The sequence below is a fragment of the Melozone crissalis genome, unplaced genomic scaffold (genome assembly GCF_028551555.1).
Source record: "Melozone crissalis strain CALT ecotype California unplaced genomic scaffold, PUWL_Pcris_2 ptg000013l_1, whole genome shotgun sequence".
NCBI lineage: Eukaryota > Metazoa > Chordata > Aves > Passeriformes > Passerellidae > Melozone > Melozone crissalis.
The window spans coordinates 15,003,070-15,029,082 of NW_026535791.1; the positions used below are offsets into that span (position 1 = coordinate 15,003,070).

At 40.2% G+C, this 26,013-nt stretch overlaps 1 protein-coding gene across 7 annotated transcripts in view; it reads left to right on the forward strand.

Annotated features, from left to right (window-relative positions):
• Positions 1–26,013, forward strand: part of ENOX1 (ecto-NOX disulfide-thiol exchanger 1) — a 356,774-nt gene that overhangs the window by 48,395 nt on the left and 282,366 nt on the right. For all 7 annotated transcript variants that reach the window (XM_054271527.1, XM_054271533.1, XM_054271532.1 and 4 more), the window contains exon 2: positions 23,417–23,493. The gene's annotated coding sequence lies outside the window, so the exon portion shown is untranslated. The remainder of the gene's footprint in view (positions 1–23,416; positions 23,494–26,013) is intronic.

A 26,013-nucleotide genomic window follows, 5' to 3' on the forward strand; every position in this document is an offset into this window, starting at 1 on the left:
ATTGATACTGTCCTTGAACCTCCTGCAAGTCCTTGCTTTTTGGCACAGACTTAATTACTCAAATATGAAAAAGCCAGGAATTAACACACAGACTTGCAATTCCCTGATCTTAGCAGATGGATCATAGCCATTTCTGAGATCAATGACTGGTAACTGAATTATTCGCTCTCTTAGCAAGGAAATATCTTGGTATCTGATCTGCAGTTTTCTTCAGGAAGCCCTAGTCATTTACAGATAATTTTTTTTCCCACTTGGAAGGAATTTTATGTGTACTAGATACTTTTTGTCTTCCAGCTCTCATTTAAAATTAAAAAAACCCCAAAAGACTGAGGACTGTCTAATCCCTAATCCTCTTTGGAGGTTCTTAAATTTTGCTGGAGAATATAACCTGTCATAGCATCCCAACGTACATCCTTTCAATGGGAAGATTTTGGTTCCTCTTACATAAAAATTTAAATATGTGTCTGGCAAGATATATGCTTCCTACACGTTTCAAACTAGTTTCAAACAAATATTTTCACTTTAACAGCAAATGTTATCTTCTTAGTAATATGTAATGAGCTGTTAACTGTAACTAGTATTTTCAGAGTCCTGGTACTCAAATATGTAGGAAGATATTAAAACCAGTGTGTTTTTAATGTACCTTTCTGGGCTCATCCTTTCTACTTTGCTTGCTGTGAGCCAGTAAATTTGTTGTTTGGTTTTGTGTTTCTATCACAGAGTGCTGCAACGCTCATATTTTTGACAAAGAACTCTATAAATGCCTGTCTCCCAGAACCTTTGCTGTTCTCCTTTCTCTCGACAATGAACCATCTCTCTCAACATCTCCTTTACAAATTGCCGCCTCTGTAATGTTTCCTAGTTTTGCTGCTTTTGCCGGTTTTCCTGATGCTTTGGTAGCAGTGGCAGGGAGGATCTCAGTGGCTGCCTTGGTGAGAGCCCCTGAGTGCCTCATGGAAGGATGGGTGCTCTGGGAATGGAGCACGGGGTGAGCAGCAAAGACGGCAGCTCTTGGAAGAGAGGCACTTCTGAAGTGGCCTCTTTGCTTGCTGAAGAGCCCTATCGTGGTGCCTGGCCCGAGAGCAGACGGGAAGTAGGGAGGAGACAGGCTGAAACCCTGGTTGCTTATCTCCACACGCTTCTCAGTTGCTCTGTTTTTCATGCCTCCAGCTCAGCTGTAAAGCAATAATTAACCTGAGCCTTTTAATTTCTCCCAGTTGGCTTTAAATTAACTCTGTTGTCATGTTGCGTGGAGTAATCCTTCAGGCATCAAACATTTGAATTTTTTATGGCTGCATGGGTATTTACTGTTTGGTCAGTTTTTATTCTATTATTATAACGATATTATTTTTGGAATTTTCATGTTTGTGGAGATGTGTCTTAGATACTGCACACACAGAAGAGAAAAGAAAAATCCCCGCTTTGTCAGTGCTGCAGGGAAGTCCAAAGCTTTTTAACAGTACTCGATGCCAAAGCTCCTAATGTGAAATAAAATGTGGCAAATCAGTTTGGGAAAATTTCAGGTGAAAATCCCGTTGCTAGCCTCTGCTTGGTGCTTGAATAGACTGTTGTTTGTTTAGATGTACTGAAGTGGTATTGTTTGCAGTTGTTTTAGGTACAGACAGCTCTTTTCAAGACAGGAAAATTTTGGATTTCTTGTAAGTGGCATTCTTTAAACAGCTTGCAGTACACAAGAGCCAAGGAAAAGACTGGATCTTTATTTCAGCCCAGGCTCTCATAAATCTCATATTAGTATCAAAACAGTGGGACTAGTGATATTTTTTTATATATATCATAGGTTTATTTGTGCTCTAGTTACTGGAGAGTCTAAAAGTGCTATTTTATTAGTGTTGTTCAGTAATATGGTCCGTAACTATAAAGCCTATTAAACACTTCATAAAGCCTTCACGGAAACTTCTCACACATATTAGTTACACTGTGTTTTTGTAAGTTATAACCCTCTGGAAGTTGGCTTATTATCAGTTTTCCATCAAAGTGAAGTGTTCAGAGGAGTGGAGGATGACCTAATGAAACCTAGATCGAAAGCATCAGTGAAAGTTGATGTTTATCCTTGCTTTGATATTGTACATGTTAACAGTGAGTTCTTGTCAAAATGCATCTGGATAGATGCAAGGCAAGCGACAAACACATATCCAGAAATTAAGGGTGCTGCTTGCATCACTGTAGTAATAATGATTTTTCAAGTGAAGTTATTTATTTGTGAAATGAGTGGCAGAAACTCCAGCACAGGACAAGATAATATGGATGGGGTGAACTTTAAATATTCAGAACATGAACTCGCTTCTTTGCATTTGTTAAATGATGGTATGGAAATCTAGTAACGTACAAAAACTAATCTAGCAGTGTGCCAAAGTAATTAAAGCAAAGTAAATAATCTCCAGTGTTCTTATTCCCCACAGAAAATGTTTAATATCTTATCTTTCCAAAGTAGTTTCCTGCTAATTCATGATGTCTTTGTAGACTCTCCTTATTCAGCCAGTGCTGTTGTTTTCCATGGTGTGGAAATTTCTCCCTTCCTGTCCTGAGGGGAAAAAATGTGTTGGTACTGTCTTTATTTGAAAAAATTATGTTTCTTCCATACAGTGGAAATCACGAAGCCAACAGCTGTAATCCTCTCCGGTCATTTACTGTTTACTTAGCCAAAGGGCTTTGTTTACCTCAAGTGTGTGTGGTATATGTTACTTTATAACATTGTCTTGGTGCTGTGGGACATTTTGTCCCTGGAACCCAGGGACCTGATGCCGATCTTGTTTTGGTACAAATTAGAAGTAGCTCTGTTAAAGTAGGTGAAGCATAAGGCTGTTGTGAAGCAGATCAGATTATCTGTCTTTGAGTCATCCCTAAATATTAGACTCTGATGACCCATAGTTCTTGAAGTTCTCTGTTACTGCAGACAGGAGAAATAGAACTGGTCATAAATTGTGTTAAAATTGTCCATTATTCTTACATAGGAGAGCATGTTTCTTTATCCATTAGTGTATGCTGAAATTTAGTTTTAAGTGAGCTAATAAGTAATGTTTAAGTCAGTTCTATGGTGCAGTGGTCTGACCTGAAACTGCTCCTTTACTTTTCATTTTGGTGCTGATTAGAAGAATGTGCTGCTGTGTGTAGACAAGGAAATGACAGAAGACAGCAAGAGCAGATGCTAGGCAATTAATGTACTTTTCTGATCAAAATAAAAAAATAGTCACTGGTTCTAAACAAAAGAACCTTTGGAGACTGCATGATCATCTTTCAGCCTGGACTTTCTATCTTATGTCACAGCTCCTGTGAGAGGATCCCGACCACACTGATTGTTGGAAAATTGCTGGTGCTGTTGCATCCCTTTGTTTCCAAATAAGTGTTAGTTTATGCATGATGGATGGTGCCTTTATTGGGAACTTCCAAGTGTTATGAGGAGGCTGAATCCAGCAGTCCAGTTAAGACGAGGCTGCCAGAGGTGCATGTCCCTGGGTCCAAGCAGGGCCAGGCTGTATTCCTGCAGGAGCGTGCTGGTGGGCACACACACACAATGTACATTATATACATGGCCAGCTGCACAGATCCACAGATACACACTTTGTACTTGAACAGCAGCAATGCCGCATCCTGCTCCTCTCTCTGGCTCCCTGAGACCTCTTAATAGGGAGTATATACTGTGTATGTGTGTACAGCATGGACAGTCACTGTTCCCTAAATATCCTGTCTTTGCTGGTGCTGGCACCTGGACATATGAGCTGCCAAAGCCTTTATTTTGGTCTGGCTTCCAGAACAAGCTCCCTGACACACAGACATGGACACAAATATGCACAATACACACCCCCTGGCAGCTGGTCTTCCACGTGCCAATTATCCAGTAGCTGGTTCTGGATCCTCTTTCTCCACACAGGTGTCCCAATCTATACCCAGGCCCTCCAGTCCCTGGCTGGGACTCCCCTAGTCCCTGTGATATCTACTCTGGTGGCCTTGCCCATGGGGACAGGCTACAGGGTGACCCAAATAGTCTCTCCCATGGAATTCTGGCAATGGGTGACTCCTCTTGTCCCCAAGGTGAAAGCTGTCTTTGTGGGGCTGGGTCAGGGCTCATGTCTCCCAGGGGATATTGGGGCTCCCTGAGCTGCCACGGTGCCTCACGGTGAAGCTCACTGTGTGCTGCAGATGGGAGGACTCTGGTGATGGGGTGGGGGAAATGGGGCAGGAAAAGATTTGGGTTCTCCTTGCAAAATGATGATCCCCTGTGCTCCTTTGGGTGCATGCAGAGCAGTTTTTTATCACAACAATCTAACACCAGGTAGCTAGACATTCAGTGGAGCAGCTTTCCTTAATGTTTCTTGACATTAACAGCTCCATTTCTCAATTAGATTGGAAAATAAAGTTGATTGTGTGTGTCTGCAGGGTGACACTGTACTTTTGACCAATAACTGTAAAGTAAACGGGAAAGGTCACAAATAAATAGTTTTAGTTTAGTAATACCACCTGGAAGGCCACAGTGACTTAAGGCAAGGCTGTTGTTATTGTTCCTACAGCCAGCAAGCAATGTTTAAAAGACTTACATATTTATAAAGGAACAAATTTGGATGACACGGCTCTATTTTTTTTTTGAGAGCACTTTCTGTAAATACAGAAAAGTTTTTGTGTGTGTTTCTTTTGTAGCATTTCCATGTACTTGTTTTGTTTCCAGTAAATATTGTGAGCTTAAGCCTGCCTGTAAAACAACTTCCGTCTTCGCACTCAATTTCTGACAGAAATGACATTCAGAGATGAGATGTACAGATGAAGATATTTGAAGAAAATAGTGGATTTGCTTAGATAATATTGATGCTCTTATAGGGTCATTAATAACGATCTGTCAGAGCTAACAAAAACTCTTTAGCGAGTACAAAGCAAAAGCGTTTAGTGTTAACTTCAGTTTAATTTTCTCTAGTTAGGCCATACTCATTTCCTCCAAGGAAAACAGGACTGCTTATTTTTGCTAATTAGAAGTACATCACTGGTCTGAATCACATCTGTAATTAGTAGCAAGGTTTTAAGTAGATGTCAGAGATTTTTTTGGTATAAGATTTGCATTGTTAATCTACTATACATGCATACGTATGCCTAAGTACGGACCTAATGAACAAAAGAACAGCTGGTTGTTTTTCAAAGCAATCAGGGGCTTCCTAGGCTGACATTGCTGTTCCTTCTGCTCAGAGCTGATTTTGTTGCATCTGAACAGCTCGATTTTGTCACTGGAAAAGTAAGTGGGGTTGGGAAACCAGAAAATAAGCCTCTGCTTTGCTTCTGTCATCCACTCAGGCTAGTAATGCACTCCACAGAAGTGTTGGTGTAAATAGCATTCCTTAGGCTTGTTTGCTTGATTTTTGAGACAGATAGAGGGAAGAAAATGCTCAAGGGAGGGAAAGTTTTTGAGGGAAGGCTTGCAGTCAAGCAGGCCTGGGAGATGGAAGAGCTGGTTTGGAGCATGGTTCATGTCCCTGCTGCGTCCAAACTGAACCACTGAATAGGTGCAAATGTAGATGGCAGGCTAAAAATGGAAACTATTCAAACCAAAAGCAATTAATTTGTATACAGATGGCTTTCTGGCATTCACAGCTGCATAGATTTTGGTTGTGTACTTTTTTAGATGTGCTGCAGAAGGTTAAAGCCTCTGTACGTCCATCTCCAGCTGTTCATGCACATAAAATAGATAAGAAAATGAAGCCAAGTGAGCATTGTGTGTAGTGCCAGACTTGCTTGTTGAGATAGGCATCTCAAACAGTAGAGCAACATCCTGGCCTGTCAAATGGCCCTTGTATTGGCCTTTTATGAGAAGAAATTACATATTTTATATCAAAGGAGTCACTTCAATTTCATAAAAATGAAATATGGAGAAGTGCTACATATATGTCATATCTCTAGCATAAAACCTAGGACCGAGAATCCTGAACAGAAGTGGAGGATTGCTGAAAATATGAAATGTAAGTTCTTCAAGCAGCTTTGGTATATCCTGGTAGCTCTGTATCTCGAAACTATGATTTAAGCTGTTTGACATAGAACCAAGTGTGCTCTTCATGTGCTTTATATATTGCAAAGCAGGCAATTAAGTTTAAAAAAAAACTTATTAAGCCATGCTTTAAAAAAACAAAACCATTTTTGGTTAACAGGAAATATGCTTTGATTTGCATTTTCATGTAGAACATGAAAAATACTAGGGTATTTGGGGTTTGAGTCAGTGGAAACCTGTATTTTTGTTTTGCAATTCTTCACCTTTAAAAAAGAAATTAAAAAAAAAGTTTGAAATAGCTGGTTCAAATGGTCAAAACATTTAGACCAGGTGTTCCAAAACTGTCATGTAAGTGTCTCTGCAGATATTTCAAGCGGGTACATGACCACCATTGCAATGCAATTACTGCTCCATGTGCATATATTGGCCATGAGTTTGTCACCACTGCTCAAGTGGAACAGTTGCAGCCCTGGCATGAAATTCTCTCAATTTTGTTTCTCAAATTTTTTTTTTTGGTGGCATTGTTAACTGCAATGATCTGTCTATAGCTTCAGGTTTTGGGGTTTGGTTGGTGTTATGTTTTTGCAGGGAGGGGTAAAAAACTCACTTATCTGTTTTACTTTTGGTCTGACTTGCTACTGGAAAGCACCAAAGCCACCACCTAGTGAGGCCCAGTTGACTTGCAGACCATTGGAGTGCCTCCCAAAGGGCTCCAGTCTTCCCTTATCAACTGTGTACAGTACGGATCTGTGCATGGATTGCTCTTAATCTCTTTGTGCTCCTGCTGCGTCGGCACAGCGGTGAGTCTTCAGCTGTAGGAGCCATGTGCTTCATGTTCCTCCTTATTTCTTCTTACAGAGCTCCCTTCTGGAGAGTGGGGACCTGGGAAGGGATGTCAAGAGTCCAGCTTGTTCTCTGTTGTGAGAAGTGGGACCTAGCCTTTCAGACAGGAGTTCTCTGTGGGAAATGAGAGGGCCTGTCCTGCCAAATCTACAGGGATATTGCACCTGTTTACTCATCACGAATAAGACTTCTCTATTTAATGTTCTCTGGGGTATGTGTTTCTCCCCTGATCTACTTGGACTGCTTTCTCTTGGTTAATGATCTGAGTTTGCCAAGCGCACTGACTCATTTTGGTGCTGGTTTCCATTATGTCAGCTATTAACGGGTCACTGCTTGATGGTGGGAAATCTGTTCCAGGCTAATAGCGAGGTGCACAAGTGCCTCTCCATGATGTATTTGCTACCTGTGCACACATGTTCTGGCTTGATAGGTGGTAGCAAATCCCACAGCAATATGGGATGCAGCATCTATTCTATTAGCAGCCAATTCCTAATCAGCCTTTCATTAGCACATGCAACACTTCACCTTTTCTGGGTTTTTTTTTACTATGTGACTGAAGGAGAGTGAGAGGAAACACGCTGATGTGCAGAGGAAGGTGTTGATAAGTAAGGAAATCAAATTCTTCCCAGGAGAAGCAGTGTTCTTGCAGGAATAATGCAGGGTAAGGAAGTGTCTTGGAGCTGCATATTAAATCTGTCTCTCTGGAATTTTCCCTGAAAGTCAGTAACAAGGCTGTTGAGGAATTCGAATTTATGAAGGCAATTTAGAAGAGAAGTAGTGTGACACAGAGAAGCATTGAAGAAAACTTGGTGGGATTTATTTTAGGTCTCAAGTTTTGACAACTCAGAATGACACTGTACCAGCAGACAGCAATTACTACAGGAGCAGATCCTTCTGTTGCCTTTTCTTTCTTAAATTCAGATAATGTCCTTTTGCTTACAGATGGTTGCCTTCTTATGTACACAGAGATTTTTAGTGTTTCCTTCACTGTATGGATAAATAGAGAATCAATGAATGAAAATTAGAGTTGGGTCCAAGCTTGGATTTTGTTTCTGAAATTCACCCATTTTCCATGAGGAGAGGATCACGTTTTCTGTCTATGGCAACGTTCCTAGAAGAAAAGAGTTCAAGGCTATTTTCTTTTTATAAGCTCTTTCTATGGCTGAAAGCCCCTAACAGGGTGAATTTTTGTTTGTTGATTTCTTTCTCTTTAGATGATGTCTGAAAATCTTTCAGGGATCAAAAGAGGTGAGCAAAGAAACAAAAAGTAAACCCCCAAAATAGCCTGCCATTCATACCTCATTCATTTTGGAGGAAAGTCTCTAAGTTAGGCTTCTCATAACTAGGACAATCCTAGGAGGAGCCTTCATCCATGCAATCATTCACAGGCTGATAGCTAAAGCCAAAGATGTTTGATGGCAATACCTTTCCTTACCAAGGAGAAAATGAAAAAGACAGTCTTTGGATGTGCTTGCACAGGAAGGAAATATCACAGTTAATGCTGTGCTGAGATCTGGAAAACCTTTTCAGCATAAGGCAGTGCAGAGACATTTTCCCTAGAAGGAAAAGGGACACTGAAGGATTTATTGTGTTGCAGTATTTATTATGTAAGAGGAATTTGCATGGTAAAGAGAGAAAGCAGATTTTATTCAGAATATAGAGGATAGGATGAATGATGTTAATGAAAAGCTGATTGATGGAAGCAGAAGTTTTTCTACTACGCCACTCATATTTTCTGAACCCCAGCAATCATTTTATGGACATCTGAGTTAAATGATGGGTGTATTAATCCTTTGGCATGCTAAATTTTTATAGAGAGGCTGTGCCAAGATGGTGGTGGGATGAATCCAGATGTGATCCTACAGATGTTTGTTAGGGGGCCCGTTCTTCCCAGCTTAGAGGACAGCTTCAGAGAGTGATTTAGCCCAGATATGCTTGGCATTGCATTTTGGCACTACCGATCTCTCCCCACATAGAGTGGAAATGTAATACAGCCACAGCTTGGATTTAGTTCATCCTCTTCTAGGTCCTTCACCAGCCATTTCAGTCAGGACTCCAGCTCCCATATACTCCTTGCTTTGTCCCGCTGAAACTGGGGGGCCCTAGAAAAGGGGTGGATGGTTGTTTAGGTTCTTCTGTTTTTCTTCAAACACAGGAACCCTCGTGATTAATGGGTGGTACTCTGACAGTTGGGATTGTTCTGTTTATTTTAGTTCTTGTTCTAAGAATAAGACTGCTTGAATTGCTGTGTTAATAAATACAATCCCAAGTAGAAGCATGTGTTTTGCAGACTATTTTTGTTATCTGATTGGGCTTCTTCACATCCTCCTTTTGTGACTAAGTCGAACCCACAGTCTGCCGAGTGTCTGCCAGGATAAGAACCTGCCTGCCAGACTCAATGTCACTAATCATTTCCCTGTTTTGTTTATTTCAGCTAAGATCCCTAAACATCAGCCAGCAGGTCCTGACAAGAGCTTGTTGGGTAATCAGTGTCCTGATTTCTCTTTGACAGCCACTAGTGTTGTGCTTGTGGCCAAAATTGGTAGGGCACCACATCCCAAGAAGTCCTCTATGGCTCTGCCACAGCTTGAGATTGCTTTGAGCTCCCTTTGTAGCAGATAAAAATTTCCTATAAGAAATTAACTCTGCAAGGATGAAGCGCTTGTAAACCAAATGTTCAGAGCGACACCTTAAACTGAGGCACTGTGAAAGGCCAAGATTGTGTGCCCTCACTTGAAGCCTAGCAATCAAGCTGAAAGTGTAGAGATTGCCTTGTGATACACTATTATCAATTAACCACCTGTCAGGGGTTTTCTGTGACTCAAAGTAGTAATGGTTGGCTGGCTGCTGCTTCCTAGGTAGTCCCTCATAATATGGTGCTGTTTCCTCTGTCTTAGGTAAAAGCTAATCTTTGACATTGCAAACGATTTGTGTTTGTTCTCATTATGTCAGGCATGTCTGTGAGATGAGTCAGATGAGCAACTCATCATGACCAAGACAGCTGAAATTATACAGAAGATACTGATTTAGTTGCTATTATTGTTTTCTCTAATATATGGGAAGTCAACCATATGTTAATTATTTTTCTTCAGAACAGCTCCATTAAAATTTAAACTGATGTTGTTAGTGGCAAGAAAATCTCTTTCAGTCATGTGAAAACACTGTGTAGCCAGCAGACCTTGTGGTCCTTTGCTTGGGTTGTAAATCTTTCAATAGCTGATGTGACAGAGTGTGCCTTTCTTCCCTAAGTGAGAGATGGGACCCTTTACTTTTTTGTATTTTTTATGAATATTGATTAATTATATGTATCTTAAAATTCACAGTTTATGGACAACTGTTCTCCCTTTACCTGAACCCATAGAGGGATCTGGTGCAGGAGAACCATAAGATATTTCAAGATTGCTTGGGGGATGGTGGTTAAAGAACCTGTGGTGATTAACGAACCTAGGCCTTCACTGTTGGTGAAGTTGTGAGATATGTGCTTCTAAACTCCCATTTTCTGAATTAAAAAATGTGTACAGTGCTTTCAATATTTAGTTCTCTTTTTCTTAGAAAGGCCTAAGCTGAAAAAAATCCAACCCACTCTGTGATCTAAAGAAAAACTGGAAAGATTTTTTTGTCTTAAAACTGTTGAATGGCTTCCTCTGCAGACAAGGAGTGTTATCTAACTGATTGGAACAATTTTAAAATATGATATGCCTGCACTGCATGAATAAATTTTACAATTTGGGCCTTAATTTGGTAATGCAATTGCACTCACAGACACTTCAACATTGTGGCAAAAATCAATTCATATAAACTTACTGGATTTCTGTATGTAGTTATCTAAGAATCTCATTTGTAACCAAATAGTCTTCTTCCAATTCAGAATGCCAAGCCAATTTTGGTTGTCTTTTGTAAATGTTTCTAATTTGAAAATGCCCTATAATTGTTATGTTTGCTCAATATTACAAAGTGGAGGGGAAGCCCAGGAGTTTTTTGGCTTTACAAGGACATAAATGTGTCACCCACGACACACACAGAGCCAAAGTAGTCCTTAACAATTCCTGGGGCACACTGCAGAGATATTTGTGAATACTTTTGTGAAGATGATTTTTCCCTTTTGTCTCCATTGTCCCCCAAACTCAAAACCATCCAAACAAAACCTTAAGAGCCCTCAGGATGGTAGGTTAAAGTGTGCATCTCAAAACAAAGCAAGGGAGGTGCTATTGATTGTTATTTAATCCTAAAATGCAGAACTCAGATTCCCAAACTGGCAGATTTTAAGAAAAAGGAAAGCTTTCCCCCCTCAATCTTTATGCAGTTTGATTTTCCATGACTTCTCTCACTGTGGGTGTGCGGGGGTGGGAAGCAATTTGAAGTTGAAAAGTGCACCTTTGATTTGGAGCCTTCCCTACTTTCTCCAGCTGAGATGATTTCCTTTTTCTTACCCTAAAACAAGTACAACTGTTCCAGGCTTTTTATTTCTGTCCAGCTTCTTCCTTCCTATTTCCCCACCTGGTCCTCTAGATATCCTGCTGAAGTAGGACTATTAACGTACAAAATTCCAAGCCTCCAAATGCTTTTTCTAGCTTTCAAGTTACTCTTTTCAGTTAAATAAAAGTGGTTTAGTGTGGCAGGTATTTGTTTAGTTGGTTGGTAAAGTAGTTTATTATAGCTTTTCTTTTTTTTTTTTTTTTTTTTTTTTTGGGGGGGGGGGGGGAGATTATTGTTTGATTGTGGGTTTTTTTCTCCCCATTCAGTTTATCAGTTTTCCATTACCTTTTACATAATAATCTGAGTTTGTGGCAGGACTTCACATCAGTTTTGGTTTTCTAAAAGTGAGCACACTTAATCAATGACCTCAAAAAGTTCTGGTACATAATGCTGAGTTTTACAGTAAGTGCACAGCAGTAAACTAGAGTCATTCCAGTTCTTCCTTCATCTGTTCCTCTGTGTGGCATTTGGAAAATGCTCTAATCAGCTTTTCCATTCCTCTGTCTCATCGTATTCAGGTCTTGCTGTTTGTTTTTTGTTTTTGCTTTGCATAGATGTCATGAAGAAAACAAGCCCAAGGGCAGCAACAGAGACTTTGTTGCTGGATTACATACAGAGCTCTGCCCATGTTGCCCAGAAAGCTGCAGGATAAAATGAGTTCATCACATTCTCAGGGTATTCTGGTGGGCAGTGTCTTCTGCCTCATGGTCATTTGGAGATGATAAAATGCTGCTTCATACAGGCCATTCCCTGTCTGCTCCTCTTCCTGTCCCTGCCTGCTGCCCTTGTCACTCCACACCCGTGCAGTCCCCAGACCTGTCCTTGGGCCCCAGTGCCTTCCCCTTCATTATCTTCCATCATCTGCACATCCCAGGCTGCTCTTAGGGCCCCGTGCAGCAGCCCTGTGTGCCCAGCCCCTCTGCACTGGAGTGCAGCAGCTGGCTTTTGTCTCTGTGTGGGTTCAGACCCTTTAAGAGCAGTGGGTTCCCTCCACTGAGGTGGACTGCAGGGTCACAGCTGCCTCCTCATTGCTGTAGCTCTGTCTCCAGGAGTAGGAATTAGCAGCTGCATCAGGTGAAGGGTGGTTCATGCTTTATGTTGAGTATTGTCATTAAACGAGAGAAGGAAAAAAAAAATCTTGCATCTAGAAGGATTTGGAAGGATTGTGTCTGATAAAATTCTAATATTTGCTTTTTCCTAACTCCTTTGACAAGGGAAAGAAAATGGAAAAATACTAGTTTGGGTTCTCATTTGGGAAGTTCATTGGAAAAGGGAAAGAAATCAGGGAGAAATTACGTGAATAATTCAGAATGAGTGGTGTAAACTATGAGCTGTTGATCACTACTTTATTATGCAGACATAGATTTCCATTAATATTCCTTCTTTGTAAAAAAAGAAATCTTGTGTCTGCTGTTGTATGCTTAATTGAGCACTTGAGGCAAAAACCCCTCATGACAAAAAATAAAATAAAACATAACAAAAAACTCTATGGTATGCAAATTTATTCTTCAGATGATGTTCATATAATTTTTTTTTTAGGAAAGTTGTTTCCTGCTATACATCCTAACTAGATTCTCTGAAGCCTCAGACCTCTCCCATGAAGTGGGTACATGGGTTTGGTCAACATCACAAAGTGTGACTGCAGTGGGAAAACTGGAATTGAAATTAGTTGTGGAAAGCTGGTGTTACACTTGAAGGCACTTTCTTCAGAAAATATACTTGTATGTGTATATACACTAATATTTTCTAGAGAGAGAGATCAAATCTAGAGTTGAATAGTCATTCCTTGAGAAGGCTTCTGTTACTTGTGGCTTAACTGTAACAGAAAACAGACTGTGTATTAGCACAGACTCTCAGCAAGATATTTTAGTTATAAAATGTCAAAGCCTCTTCAAAAATAATGAGTAAAATATTGCCTGGCTTTAAAAATGAGTATCACAACTGTAAGAAAACATTGTTGTCCCACTCCTTGTAGATCAACATGTGGCAAGATTATTTCAGTGGAAATATATGCCCACAGGCTATGTATTTTTGTGTTTTGTTTAACACCGGTTGGCATCTGAGATCAAGAAAGCTTAAACCAATTATGAGTAGCTGGTGCAGCAAAAATCATGATTGATACATTTACAACACAGGGTCGATTCTTCTGGCAATGTTGTTGTATTAAGAGAGGGAAAAGGGGACATCAGGCATGCAACTTTGAAGCCCTGAATTAACACAGTGCTCTGACCACATACAGATGTTTCCTCCCTCTGTGCAATCAGTGTGTCTTGCACTGATTGCAGCCTGCAGACCTTGAAGAAGAAACAGCTGTGCAATTGTTGCTAAGCCTATTTCCCTCTTCTCTTTGATTTGTTGGATTATTTAATACAGGATTATTTAATACAGCAGAATGATAGGAATTGAAAATGAAAAAGCGATGTTGAGTCATCTGGTCCATCTTGCACCAGGATCATCCTCTCCAGATCTTTGTCCAGTCATGGATATGCTTTGTGATGTGGTTGGACTTCAGCCAATTTCCTTTGGAAGATTGTTATACAATAGAATACACTTCATCATAAGAATTTTTTTCCTGTCAGCCTAAACTTTACTTTGCTTGGTATAATCACATTATTCTCAGCCATATTTTCCTGAAAAACCCTATTTAAAAAATCCTTAGTGTGTGTATCCTTTCAGAGCTTGTAGATAATTATCATATTTCCCTTTCAATAGTGGCTTTAGTCAAGCTATACATATTTAGTTATTTTAATATTTTCCTATAAATCAGCCTTCCTGATGACTTTTATTGCTATCATTGAGCCAAATCTCAAATTCTTCTATTTAATATTCAAATAGAAAAGGAAGGACTGAATAAAGACTTACAGATTAGATCATGATGTCATTGAAAACCCATCCTTTGAACCAGTGTTTGTGCCTTCAGATCTGTCTGAATGCCAGCTCTCCTGAGGCGGACTTCAGTCATAAGATTTGTCTCAACTTTCTTATCTAAAGCAGAAGTGCCTACATCAAAGCTACTTTCCCTAGATTCCTTTTATGATCATTGGACCCTATAGCTGCATGCAATTAATCTAAGCTGTTTTAGGTATCCACATTTAGCATGAGAGGAATTGAGCGTTAGAGGTATGTACTTCTCTCTGTCTAAGGCCTCTGTCCTAGACCTGACTTCCTTGTGTAGTTAAATACAGGGTGTGTGGATGTTTGGACACTGCGGTTCAAGAAGTGAGAAGAGTCAGTGTTGGCCATGGCAATGCCACCTCAGCTTCAAAACAGATGTTTGTTGATGCAGCAGATGTTTGATGCACTGTGTGTCCTGAGACCATTCCTAACACAGCTGAATGGCATGGAGTTCAACACACAGGAATGATGATTCCATTGAATAACAGGGTGGATGAACTTCTTCTCTGTGCCTAATCTAAACTGAAGCAGGTACACCATTTACCCAGAGAGTATGAGTCTAGATGCCAGATATATTTGTTTTGAAGTTTCTTTGGACTGAAGGAAAACTATGATCAATGCCTTTCATTTTTGAAGGCCTCTGCAAAATGGCTCTTACCTGACAGATGCCAATCGCTCTTCCCTTCTCTATCAGGTATTTCTTCTCTGCTGACAGCTTAGTGCTCACAATCCTCACTGCAGCCCTGGGCAGATGCCTGCTCAGATGCAGTTCTTACTTCTAGCCACAGGTTATGGATTGCTCTGCATACAGGTCCAAGCATTCCTGGTTTATACTGGAGTAACTGGGAAAAGAAATCAGCATCTGCCTTTTGTTTATTAGTTAAAAAAAAAAAAAAAGAAAAGTTAAATACATTTTCCCAGCGATTGGTTACCTTCTGTCAGACTTTCTGACAAAATATGCTAAGCCTCCATTCCTAATAACTTGTATATAATGTCCAGGAAATTAAACCTTTGTACTAGGAGAGATGTTGAAACTGAGGAATAATAACTGCTCAAGATAATACATTTATTAATTAGTCCTGAATGAATTTAGACTGAACATTAACAGAAATTTTTCAAACATCCCAAGAGGGTGAAGTTGTGGTATAAACTCCAAGTGCACTAGTTGAGAGGAAAAACAAAACTTGAGGAGAGAATTTGGTAAATTTAGGGAAGTTTTTATGAGAATATGTAGAAGCAGTTACGGGGATTGAAAAAAAACCAAACAGCCACGGATGCAATATGAAGTCATAGTGTTACCAAAAGGGCTAAACAGGAGACTGGCCACTGCTCATGTGTCTTCACTATCATTTATTTCATGTTTAATGCAATGGTTAGTGGCTTCTGCTGGTTATTAACAGAGGGCAGAAGGCTGCAGTCCAAGGTCAGTACAAGAATTTCCTTGCTGTTGCCAGACCCTTGGAGTTTGGCATGTCTCTTCCTGAAAAACATATGGGACTCTGGTCTTGGTCTGTTGTTGGTGATGCTAGGAGGAGCCTGTGTGGAGTGCATGTCTCTCTGTGGAAAAGACGCTGTCTTGTCAGTCCTCCTGGGCAAAGCAGGAACAGAAACCTGGCTGAAACCCAGTTCATCCTTCTGAGAAGTGTATTCCTTCAAAACTGCAGCCCAGACACTGTACCCAGCCTTTTCCCAGCTGGAGCCTGTGCTGAAAGCATGCTAGTCAATGGGTTCTGCTCCTAATTCACAGTAACTGGAACAAAGTGCAGCTATCCTCATCATTCACAGAGACACGCAATCCTCGGAGACTGCAAGCCTACCACAGCATGCTATAAGTCATCGTGACACTGGCAGACAGTACAGGGCTGTCTGTTGGGACAGCTAACTTTGAAGCATCAGCATGCTGGAGATGAGAAGAACTGGGGAGAAGTGTGAGCTAGGCAGGTATTTTTAGCTGCCTTTTCTTAAAATTGCCCTGCTTTCCTAATACTGTTTTATCATCACCATGGTGAACTAATTCTGCCACTAGCTTGTCTGCTAATTATTCTTATCTTGATAAGCCCTTCCTCATTGGATCTGACTTTTCAGATAATGACATCTTGGTGCCTGGCCTCCTTTTCTCACAGTAGACATGAGCGGCTGCTTAGGAAGACTTCCTAAACTCCTCTCAAGTTGTTTGATCTTTCTCCTCTTCACAGCTCCATCTTCTGTGCTGGTTCTGTGACAGAAGGGAACATTATAATTTTCTTTTTTGAAGTAACTTAAGCAGACAACTCTGAATTGCATCTGGCCCCCATTATAATAGGTGTCTTTTCCAAGGAGGATTTGATGGTTCTCTTGTTTCTCTTACGAATTTTTTTACCTACCTGTGGTTTGTAAGACAGGATGTTACTGGTGGATATTTCTGAGTGATTCCTCTCTTTATGCAGGAATGGGGTATCATAATCTTCAGATGTTATTGTACTAATGTGTAAGGACTTTCTAGGACAAATGAATGCCATGGTCATACTGAATTTACCCATGTTGTCCTCATAAGTCTTGTAAAAAATATTGCCTCTATTGAACTTACTGGAACTCTTTTTCACATTCCTTATGATGATTTGAACAGGGGTTTCCAAGAGTTGTCACTTTAATTAGAAAGGTAAAAGGTTAGAGATTTATTGCCTCTATTGCATTCAGCTGTTCAGCCAGTCTTTCACTGGTATGAAGAATGCAGCACTTCTGCCTTGTTTTTAGAACAAAATACTCCAGAAGGTATGTATCTTCTTCTGAAATTTCTATTCCAACCTCTAGACTGCAGTGACAGCAGCACATTTCTTTGTATCTCAGACACACTGTAGAGATGGAGGAAGGTGGCTTAGGCTCTGTATTGTCAAACCAAAAGCAGTGGCTGTGTTGTGTGCCTCTCCTGCCTTTGTCAGGGCAGGTGGGGACCCTTCTCTTCAGAAATATTGATTAATGTTGCTCAGTAGTTCCACAGAACTGTTTCAGGTTGGGAGTCTTAGGCTGCTACTTTTGAGACATACTTCAGAGCAGTTGAGTCCTTTCTTGCATTTTCCCAGAGCTCAGGGAAAGAGAGCATTTTCAGCCACTGGAAATTCACTTTCTTTGAGTAGAAAAAGGTCTGAAATCTAACAAACTTTTTTATTCTTCTCATTTTTCTTTTTTTTTTTTAACAGGGAACACAGGTTTGTACTAGCTTGCCAAGGAGCTTATCAAATCAAGGATTGCACTTTCTCACCAACTTCACTGTCAGTTCAGGGTATCCCAGGTATATAACAGTATTTGCTGTTACTGATTGTGCTGCTGTCCAGCATGTGTAGTTTGTCCATAACAGTGATGGGTTAATATTCTCACTGCAGTGGATGGCAGGAATCTGTCAGTGGGTAGGGATGTGGGACAGGGTGGACTGGCTCTGCTTCTCACCTATTTTGTTAAAGCAGCACATTCTGATTGTAAATGCTGCTGTTCCTGAAGAAAAGAATCCTGAAAAACCACCCCAAAGTAACAGGATTATCATGTGCAGCATTATCATGTAGCACACTCTATTGCACAAAGTGTGACTGTAATTTTGTTGATGGTCTATGCGTTAATATAATTCATTGAAGCTGTTTTCTTAAACTGAATCTGGAATCTGTATTAGAGGCTCTTTTTGTACCCTGAAATCTATTGCATGTTATATCTTAAGGGAGCTATAAGAAGATTGACTCCCAAGGATAATAGTTTTCTCTCTATTTCAGGGAAAAGTTAGAATGTTTAATTTTACTTATGATAATTATTATAATTTTATATAGGTTCAGGAGATAAGAGAGGAGGTGTGACATGGAACTTCTTTAATTTGCCTTTATTACCTATATCAGCTGTGAATCTGTTGGCCTTGATGCACAGTCAAAAAGGGAGAGATTTTTCTGTACTTGTAGATTTATGTTAAAAAGAACAAATTTAAAATAGGGATGGTAATAATGGAAGCTGAAAGAGTTATTTCGAGAAATGAGGTAGAATAAAGGAAGGCTTGTCATGTTCATTTATTCCCTGATTTTAGTGTTTGACTGAATGCAAAGCTGGAGGACCAAATCTGAATACGAAAACAAAAGACATAAAAATGAGAACTGCCTGCTTTGTTAAATATTGCTAACTGGCATCTAGAAGTGATACTGGCATGCAGAAGTGATACATAGTGTTAAAGATATCACCCCTTAATTGTCAGTTATATAAACCCAAAGCTAGAAAAATGTTATAAACACTCACTCTAATGTATATTCATTTGCACAGAAATAAAAGCTTTTTACACGGTGCCTGGCGCATACTGAATATTTAGTGTAACAGAATGGAAAGGATTTTACAAGTTAGTGCCTTTAAAATGAGGAGATCACAATACGTTTGTGACATGGTATTCCAAGTTGGACTCTTATTTTACAATTTAGTTCATTCTCAGTGCAGAAACTGTGGTCCCATGATAGAGAGATTTGAGAATCCTGCACCAAGTGCTGCTCATCTTGGTCATTTTGCCTACGGCACTGAGCAAAATTTGTGTCTAGCTTTGACAGTAACAGCAATTACTTCTGTTTTAACAAGAATCATCTAATGCACAAAGGACCTAGTGCACAAGTCTTGTGAGGAGAGGCCGAGGAAACTGAAATTGTTTAGCCTCAAGAAAAGGAGGCCTAGGAGGACCTTACCCCTCTCTACTTGAAAGGAAGTTGCAAACTGGTGGGAGCCAGTCTCCTCTCCCCGGTTACAAGCAATAAAATGAGAGGAAACGGCCTCAAGTTGGGCCAGGGAAAATTTAGATTGGATATGAGGAAAAATTATTCAGCAAAAGGATGGTCAGGCAGTGGAACAAGCTGCCCAGGGAAGTGGTTGGGTCACCAGCCCTGGGAGTATTTAAAAGTCGTGTAGATGTAGTGCTTAGGCACATGATTTAGTGCTGGCCTTGACAGTGCTGAGTTAATGGTTGGACTCGATGATATCAGAGGTCTTTATAACCTGAGCGATTCTATCATACTGTGACATAAAGTAAGAGTTGAAACTGTTTATCTGTTCAAATACTACACCGGGAATTCTCCTAACATAACCAAGAACCACCTGAGAAAGTGCTACCTAGTGTTCCTTTTCGTTTTATGGTCCCAGCATGAGATACAAGGAGATAATCATGGTACTTCACAGTCTTCTTTCTCTTTCACACCTGCCTGCCCTTCAATGTAAGTGGTAAAGCCAAGATTCAGGAACTTTGCACCTTCTAGTTTCTGATGCACACGTCCTGTGCCTTGTTCTTTTTCTTGTGTTGTTTTTCCAAAGTAAAAAAAAAAAAAAAAAAAAAAAAAAAAAAAAAAAAAAAAAAAAAAAAATTAGAGGCGTTCTGTCTGTTTTTCTACAAACTTCTTAAAGGGTGATTGTGGCTTTTAGCTTCTTTGACAAAACACAAGGGTATTTTTATACATTCTTTTTTCAAGTCAGTTGGTGAAAAGAGCTTTCAGTTCTCAGGAGGGATAAAGCTCTAGAAAATGTTGATTTTTTTTCCATCAAAAATGTTTTTTGCTCATAAGCTATTCTTTCCTTATCTTGATGGAAAAAAAATATCAGATTTCTAGATCAATAATGTTGAAAACAGCAGCAGCAGCAATCATCCTCGATGCATGTTGTTTTCTGGTGCACTTTCATATCTGAGCATTTCCTCATGCTGTAAATATCAGCCTGACTTGCACTCAGGCTTCAACCTCACATCAAGCAACACCAGAAAAAAACAGGGGCTGTTTAAATGCAACAAGGCTTGGAAAAACCAATTTTTTAAAAGTGCCAGCATGTCAAAACATTGAAGGAAAATATTGAAGAGTACCAGTGTGCTTCCAGTTTGTCTCTTGCTGCATGTTTTTTCTATTGAATAATCACATCCCCCAGTGCCTAAAGCAGTAGTTCTTTGTATGTAATGTGTGCTTCAGGGCATTAAAGAAAAAAAAAAAGATTGAAATTACCTGGAGGAAACCAAATAATTTTATTTCAAAGACAAATTAGATTGATCTTTCTTACCATTCTCCATAGATTTCATAGGCATGTTGCTTGTTGAAGTGGTATCAGGCATTTTATATATGATAGCAATTTGCATACGTTCATTAAGCTGCGCTTTGTAAGGCTCTCTGACAGGGGCATTTGATGGATCCTTCTGTGGACTGCATAGCTGCTTTATGTGGAGCAATCTGTTAAATCGTGCCTTTGTCCTTCAGATTGTCAGAATCAGTAAGTGAAGCAGATGTTAATAACTGTGGGAGAGTTTGGGGTTTTTTGGTGTTTGCAGAATATGGGATAATATGTGAAGGGCATAATGTGTTTGTAAAAGCGACAGCTGGTGTTATTAAAGACAGAAAGTCTGCTACAAGTGAAAACTTTCTCTGGCATCTTGTAGCAACTCCAGGAGGTTTTTTGGAACAGTCAGGTGGGTGGTCAATTCTAAAATAAACCCTGCTAATATTATGCACAGCAAATTGTATGCTTGTTCTTAACACACAATTGTTCTTATCTTTGGTCGCAAACATTCTGTCACAGAGCTATCTCAGCCATGCAATAATTCATAACATTTCTCTGTAAATATGTCATAAGAAATTCTCAGGTCAACAATCCCCTGAAATGTGTCTGTGAGAAATATAATTTCATGCATTATCGAATTAGTAGGGTTTTACACCTGGTCAGTTTGAAGGTTACCTTAATGACACAAGTTTTGCAGGACCTGACAGTTCAGTCCCTGGAATCTCTACTTATTGTCAAGGTCACTTGGCTGAAGATGGTTCGGCCAGGGAACAGCCTATATTTAGGTGGTTAACGTGCTACGTCTGATGGGTGGTAATTCCTGTCAAGATGTGGTGAGATGAGTGCTTATTGTCAGCTGCAGAGGCCTTGCAAGTGAAGGTAAAATGGGCAGTCATAAATTGGGTAAGAAATGAAGGGGATAAATAAGAGGGAAAACATAGCTTAGGGGGTGCCTCAGGAGAGGCCAGCAGAGGTGGAGGTGCTGACCTCCTCTCCCTGGGGACCAGTGACAGGACTCAAGGACATGGAATGAAGTTGCAGGGAAGTTCAGATTGGGCATTATGGAAAAGTGCTTCACTGGGTGGGTGGTCAGTCACTGGAGCAGGCTCCCCAAGGAAATAGTCATGGCATCAAGCTTGTCAGAATCCAGAGAGTGTCTGGACAATGCCCACAGTCATTTGGCCTAGTTTTAGGTAGTCCTGCAAGGAGCAGAGAGCTGGACTCAGTGATTCTTGGGTGCCTTCTATGGGTGCTTTCCAACTCTCTCCACAGAGATTTTCTGTGATTCTATGTGGAAAAAGTTGTTACAAGGCTAACTGATGAAGAAGTAGAAAAAAGGAAGGACATTACTGTAGGAAAAAAAGGAGGACATTACTGTAGAAAATAAAGGGTAAACTTTGACCACCTTCTGTACTTGCAGATTTTTATTGGTATTGTCTAATAGGTAGCTTCCACTCATTTTAGAGGTGGTATTTTGCTGAGATTCACTTTAATGACATTCTCTTTGTGATTATGCATTATTGTGGAAATCTCTTTTGGGGAATTGAGTAGGAGGTGCAAAGGGTGGAGATGTAGTGATGTTACTCGTGCCTGTGTGATTGAATCTGAGCTTCTGAGCCTGGCTTGTCTGCAGCTGACATCAACAGCAGGAATGGCTGCACAGTGCATAGAATAAATAATCCTAGAAGTTGTCATGCTTGCAGTGATTGCCTGAAAATATGTAGAGAAGACCAGTGAGGGATTTCTGTTGTTCTTGCACATGAAAGTAGGCAGCAGCTACAAATCAGCGAACTGTTGCTTTTGTAAGAAGAATTGGCAGAGTCTGCCATTGTTGCTGTTGCTGGATAAAAAATTCTACTGCTTCTGTTCCTCAGAGTGAGTCTTATCTTTCTGTCTGATTATCTTGCAAAAAATGAGCAGTGAAATAATTATCCATGCTGATATTTACATTTCATCTCTCTGCTTGAAAATTACCAGCTCACAGAAGGGAACAGAGGGAGTCCAGGACTCCTTGGGTGGGCTGATCCTTTGGAGAAGCAAATGTCTGCTCTTCAGCTGGGACACATAGGTGCTCCCTGCTGGTGACCATTGATGCATAGTGGGCGTAGAGAATTCTATAGCTGATTCTCTTTGCCTTCACTGGGAATCATGTGGTAGGTACCAGTAGCACAGCTGCTGTGGAAAGCTCAGGAAAAACTCTGTGGAAAGAAAAGAGACAAGACTTTTTTTAATATGGGCTCTTAATTATCTTTAAGAGCTGTGCCTGTGTGGCAGTCCTGTGTGAAATGGTGTTTCTTGTTGCAGAATGCAAAGTTGCCAATAGTGCCACCAAAATACTCAATAGAGCATGTACTAATGATGTGATTATGCAGAACAGAGATCAGACCAAGTGCATTTGGACACATGAACTTTCTTCCCATTTTTCCTTTTCTTTTTTTTTCTCCTTTGTGTCTTTCCTTGGTCTACTGAGCCTGTTTCTTTCTACTGCTGCATCTTCTTCCTTTTTGCTTTGTTAAGCACATCAGGTTTAATAAATGCATTATGCTCAGGGTCACTGTGTGAGAATCACCAGGAAAATTTACAGAGACTCTGGGACTAATTGTGATTAGGTGTTATATGTATCCTTACAAGGATGTACATCCATAATTTCACACCTGTAACAGAACTGCCATGTTCAGCATTTCTGAACATTAAAGAAATAATGCACTTAAGGATACCCTTGATTTTTCATGTGGTTCCCTATTCATGTCACTGTTCTGCTGCAAGCTAAAGGCAAAATACTCCTTAAATGCACATAAGAATGCTTGTGGTTTCCTAAATCATTTATATTTTCTGATATGCCACTGGCAGTTTTTCATACTCAGTACATTGTGTTTGTTTTTTCATTGCAAATGATTGTAGCAAAATTACTATTTGAAAATTTTGGGATTTTTTTGAGTTTTCTACTAATTTTGAACTTACGTGTAGAAGTTCTTTAAGAATCTATACAATATTATATACCTTAAATGTAATGTATTATAAATTACCGTACCATCATTGTTATCACCCACAACATGTCTCAGGTGATGCACAGCTTCAGAAGGACTGGTTCATGGGCTCATTTCTAAGTAGCAATTTTGCACAATATATATGTTTTTTCATTTTATATGCTTAAGTCATATACTTTTAATGAATTTAAAAATATATTATCTTTTTTATCAGATCTTGGATTCTGAACTTGAAGCAGTTCTTCAAGATTATATGCTTCTTGAAACTGGGAAAGTATCTGCAATAAATAGGTACGTGTAATGGATACATTCATGCTTTGTGTTGGATGGTTTGGACTATGTGAGTTTTGTTGACAGTTTAATGCTGAGCTCTTACAGCTCTTGATAAATCTCAGCCTCTGTGAACAGGATGCTGTGATGGATCTTTGTAGGCTGAATTTTCAATAATACATGGTTATTGTAGGACAGAAATTTGGAAGGTTATGATGTTCACAGTTATTCAGAGATTAATGTTTAGCCAAACCCGCAAACTTGAGAGTGAACAAAAAGGTGAGTTTCAACAAGCAAGTAAGAGGTTTTGAAGGTAAAATCAGCGAGAGGAAGTGGCTCTTATTTGATCCCTTCCTACCTGAGTCTGTGCTTCACCTGGCTTTACAGCTGTGTTTCCTTTGGGACTTTTCTGCAACTGTTGAAGGTAGTAAATGTATGAATATAACTAAATATGGGAAGGAAATGAAGGTTGAAAACTTGGGTACATTGAAGTTCCTGGAAATTTTCTTCTTAGGTGTTTCAGTGATGCTCACATCTTACTTCAATCATTTACAGAAAATATTCAGGCAATTTCAGAAATACATTCTTGCATATAACAAAGCAATTTCCCGGTGATTTCTTTCTTAAAAGTCAGATCACACTTTATGGTTCTTGAAGCTCTACTGAACTCCTAGCAATGGAGAAAGTTGAATGAGAGAAGATTTAGAAGTTCTTACTCTTTCAAAAGAGTTCATAGACCTAGGCAATTTTTTTGAGATTCAGTTCAGTTGGAAGGAGTGAAAGGTTTCTTGAATACTGGATGTAACAGCTGGACTTACCTTGATCTGTGTGAGAAACTTTGAAGAGATTTAAAAATGGGGAGAGGTTAAATGCTTATGCATGAAATTCTCAAAAATGGATTTTTGCACTAAGTTGCTTATTCTGTAAGAATTTGAATGCAACACATCTTCATAGCATGCTTCACCTGTAGGTCCCAAGATATTTAGCAAAAGCTGGAGAAGAATGGTGGTCTCCAATTTATGCATTGGGTCAGGTGCCTTCCTGGATCACCTAATGTCCTACTGCTGGAGCTCCTGGATGTTCAGACCTGTGTCCAGGCCTGTCAGAGGATCCCATGGGATGTCTAGTCATCCTTTCAGAGTGTGTGCAAAAGATCAATGTTTCAGATGTTTATGTTTTACTGGTATTTCTCATATCTATTGGCGTGCCCTTACTGCTCCCTTTTGTGATACATTTCTTCACTCTCATTTCTTCCGCTTTGTTTTCTGCTTTGCTTTCTTATTTTGCTTTCCCATGTTTTCTCCCCTTCTAAATTAATTTGCAGTCCCTGGAGATATTAGCTGTAGCGAGACCTTACACAAGGAGGAGTTTCAGGAAAAAAAATCGTAGCGGAATGAGCTTTCCTTTTACTGCCTCTCTAGAGAGCCTGCTGTAAAAGGCAACTTGCTGTCATTCCTGTAAATTTTCTTTTGCAGCCAGCTCTGCTGGGTGTCCCCTTTGTGCCCTGTGAACATCTGTGTTGCAGCTTACGTCTGAACCCAACTGGAGAGCAAATGTGTGAACCTGCTTCTTATTTTGAGCAGGAAGCTGCTGCTATTAGTAAGGCACGTGGCCCTGCTTCACCTGTGACTTCCTCATCCCCAGCTGGGAGAGAGCCAGTCGTCTGGATTCTCCCCTCCTGCCAGCCATGCCCTTGTCCCTGGGGTAGCAAGTTTACCTGCTTCCCTCCAGACACTGTCCAGTGCCTGTTGTTTTGCAGCATTCATTTTCTCCTTGAATTTTCCCCAAGGTGTCATGCAGGAAGGAAGAAAGGAGTGAACACTGCAGGACTTTGTGACATAGCTTACTTTCTGCTGCTCCTGAAAACTTCTCCTTGCATGCACACAGTCATGCAGGCACCACCTTTCTGCATAAGCAAGAAATCCTTAATCCTTGAAGTATTCGGGCTCCAGGGATGCTGGAGCAGAAGAGAAAGCTTTCATTTGCTAGGCTGTGCATAGGGGTTCCAGGAAACGTCGACAATGTTTCTCTGCCAATTTTGGACACAGCACAAGAGCTCACTGAGCATAAATTAGGAACTTAACTTCAAACAGACTTGCTTTAGCCGACTTTTTACTTTAAAAAGGGAAAAAAAAAGGGGTGAAGAAAAGGAAGCAGCAGTGCTGCCCAGTTTGCAAAAGTGCTATCGCACCTGGGTATGCTCAGGAGTGCTTGAAGTGTATAGGTGGTGAGCTGAGTCTCTGTGGCATATGCGTGTCTCTAAGGGAAAAAGGAAATCTGTTGTGTCAAGTTGGCTTCAGCTTATGCTCCAAGGGCTGTTGTGACAAGCCTGGAAGGTGCAGGAACTTTTGTGAAAGATCAGGTGTGATAGCAGAGAGCGACTGTAACACTTGGGGGGAGGAAGCTGGAGTATTTGAGGTCAGGCTAAGTCGGCAGCCGTCAGCAGGCAAGGGAACACAGCTGATTTAGCAAGAGCATGCACCAATTCAACAGCTTTCCTCGGATATTTGGGTTGGACCAACTCAAAATTAGCAAATTCCT